Here is a 2,652-nt window from a genome sequence, read left to right as displayed (position 1 = left end):
AACATTAACCCTTAGCTATCTGTTTATGACAAGGGGGCTCAGCCTCCCCAAACCTTGCACTGCCAAGGGGACAGTGGGGCCCATGATCAGGGGCCCTGGCCAAGTTAGGTCCCCCTGGAGAAGTCTCCCCTATGTCAGCCCCAGGGCTGGAGGAGCTCCCACTCCCTGCTACAGCCCGGGGGCTGCAGCAGGGGCACAGAGCTTCTCTGGTCTCAGGGCCACAGCGGGGCAGGGGTAAAGGAGTGATAGGGTGGGGCTGGTGGGGGAAGGGGTGGAACAGAAGTGACAGTGGATGGGGCCATGGGTGGAAGGGGGTAGAGCCACAGACAGAAGGTAGGGGCATGGTTCTGGTGCTGGGGCCCCCACACTTGTTCTCCCTTTCCCGAGGGTTTGGAATCACTAGCCCCAGCTTAGCGAGTAGGGTTCAGTGGTCCCCATAATGTGGGGTGCGACTCCTAGGGGGACACAGAGGAACATTCATGGGGGCACCTCAGGACCTGAACCAGCCCACATAGAGGGCAGGGAGGGAGCACCTCTCTGCCACAGCTCTTCTCCAACACCACCCTCAGCCTGAGACTCTGGCTCCCAGCCCGGCGTCGACCCCTTTACCCCTGTCCGCACCCCTCACCCCAGCAAGCAACAGCCCCACTCCTCCCAGCCCCGGTTCTTGACCGTGGCTTCCGAGGGGCCACAGCCATGGCTAAGAGGGCACAATGTGAAATGTTTGGGGACCACTGGTTTAGGGTGACATCCTCAATCACTTCTCTGCAGTCCAATAAAAGCTATTCCTCACTCACCTACCCCTCCATCAGGACGGACTAGGTATGTTCTGCTGCCCTTCAATCATACAGGAAGGAGAATAACATTTCATTCCACTCAATCCTAAAGTCATTTGTAACCCAAGACCATCCCAAACTGGTCATTTTGGGGAAGCGGCCCCATCATGCTGCATAGCTAGGCAGAGTAGGTGTGTCTATGCAAACACGGTCTGTTCCTGAAGTCTTTCCCCAGCTCCTCACTAGGTGAGAGAGGGGAGCTCATTCAGACCCTGCTTACGCTTAGTATTTAAAAACTCCTTAGTGTCCCTATCTCTGCCGGCCTTAGATTTCTCCTCCTGTCCGTTTTTTGACAGCTCAGATGAGGTGACCGAGTGGTTAAGGTGATGGACTGCTACCCCATTATGCTCTGCCTGCATGGGTTCAAATCCCATCCTCATCAGAGGCATTTAGTCTTCACTCTCCTTTATAGACAACCATCTCCCCATTTGGTACAATAACAGATCAAACAATGTTGCTTGTGTTACCCAAAATTGGGTCAGTTAGTAAGCTTAGAGAGGACTAATAATGCCCCTCCCCCCCAGAGTTTGGCAGAAAGCAGCACATTTATTAGCTTGATAGCTAAGCTCAAAAGAAGGGATGGGGGAGGGTGTCACGCTCCCAGGACAAGCCTGGCAGTGGAGATGTCAGGATCCTTTAAGGTAAGTGTCCCACAGCGCAGCGATGGACGGTGCGATGAAGATCAGTCTCCCTGAGGTGCAATAGAATGTAACACAGCGAACCACTGGCCAGATGGGCCGGGTGAAGGGCATTCACTGGAGGTACAAAGGAGAGTGGGAAAGCCACTTCACAGGCATTCAAAGCGGGAAAGGACACAAGCTGGGGGAGTTTAACAGACCTTTTGAGCATACAGGTTATACAGAGCATACAGATCACTGCTGCTCCTACAACATGATAAGTTCTCAAGCAGCATGTTTCTTACTTTGCCCATCTGTCAATTTTGATGATTATTGATGGAAATATTTTGCCATTGGGTTGTGTGTTTACACAGAAATTGACATTTACCAACAAATACACAATCCTTCCAAGCCTGCCTAGTCTGCAGTTGATGGGTTTAGAGGGACACATTCACTCTTCCAGGTCCCCATTCCAGGCCTGTGCTCTCCAGGTTGTCAACTTCCCGCACTGCTGGGATCCTTCCCTCATCTCCCCCCAAACCACTGCCCCACCCCCACTTCTGGGGTCCCCTCCCTACACTGTCTAACTCCACTGCTGGCAGGATCCCTTCCTGTTCCTTTCATTTCCTGCCTCCACTCTGGGCAAAAGCTCTGCACTCTTCCCACACCAGAAGTTGAACCCAGGCCACCTGGGTGAAAACCAGGAATCCTGACCACTAGCCCATACGGGACTATTGTTGCATCTGACGAAGTGGGTATTCACCCACGACAGCTCATGCTCCAATACGTCTGTTAGTCTAGAAGGTGCCACCGGATTCTTGGCTGCTATTATTACTACAACTCAGGCCTTGGCTACACTGGAGAGTTACAGTGCAGGTGGTGGCTTTACAGCGCTGTAACTTACTCCCCGTCCACACTGGCAAGGCACATACAGCGCTGTATCTCCCTGGCTACAGTGCTGCATGTGCTCCACCTCGACCAGAGGAATAAAGAGAATAGAGCTGGTGATGCAGCGCTGGGGTGCCAGTATAAACAGTGATTAATCTTACTACGCTGTCACTGACCTCCAGAACCTTCCCATAATGCTTTTAAGTAGAGATAACGCTCTTTGTTTTGGTGTGATGCCTCTGTTTGCTTTGTTGTGAGCTGAAGGCTCCTGGAGCTGCTTATCTAAAAACCAAACACAGTTACTGTTTGCA

General features: G+C 52.4%; 1 non-coding gene across 1 annotated transcript; it reads left to right on the top strand.

Moving 5' to 3' along the window:
- The first annotated feature begins 1,136 nt into the window (after positions 1 to 1,136).
- TRNAS-GCU (transfer RNA serine (anticodon GCU)) lies at positions 1,137 to 1,218 on the top strand. The gene has a single exon. It is a non-coding gene; the product is annotated as a tRNA-Ser (tRNA).
- The last annotated feature ends 1,434 nt before the right edge of the window (positions 1,219 to 2,652 follow it).

This window comes from Gopherus flavomarginatus, unplaced genomic scaffold, assembly GCF_025201925.1.
Source record: "Gopherus flavomarginatus isolate rGopFla2 unplaced genomic scaffold, rGopFla2.mat.asm mat_scaffold_49_arrow_ctg1, whole genome shotgun sequence".
In the NCBI taxonomy this organism is placed as follows: Eukaryota; Metazoa; Chordata; order Testudines; family Testudinidae; genus Gopherus; species Gopherus flavomarginatus.
The sequence above is the reverse complement of the archived record's forward strand: the minus strand, read 5'-3'. Positions and strand labels throughout refer to the sequence as shown.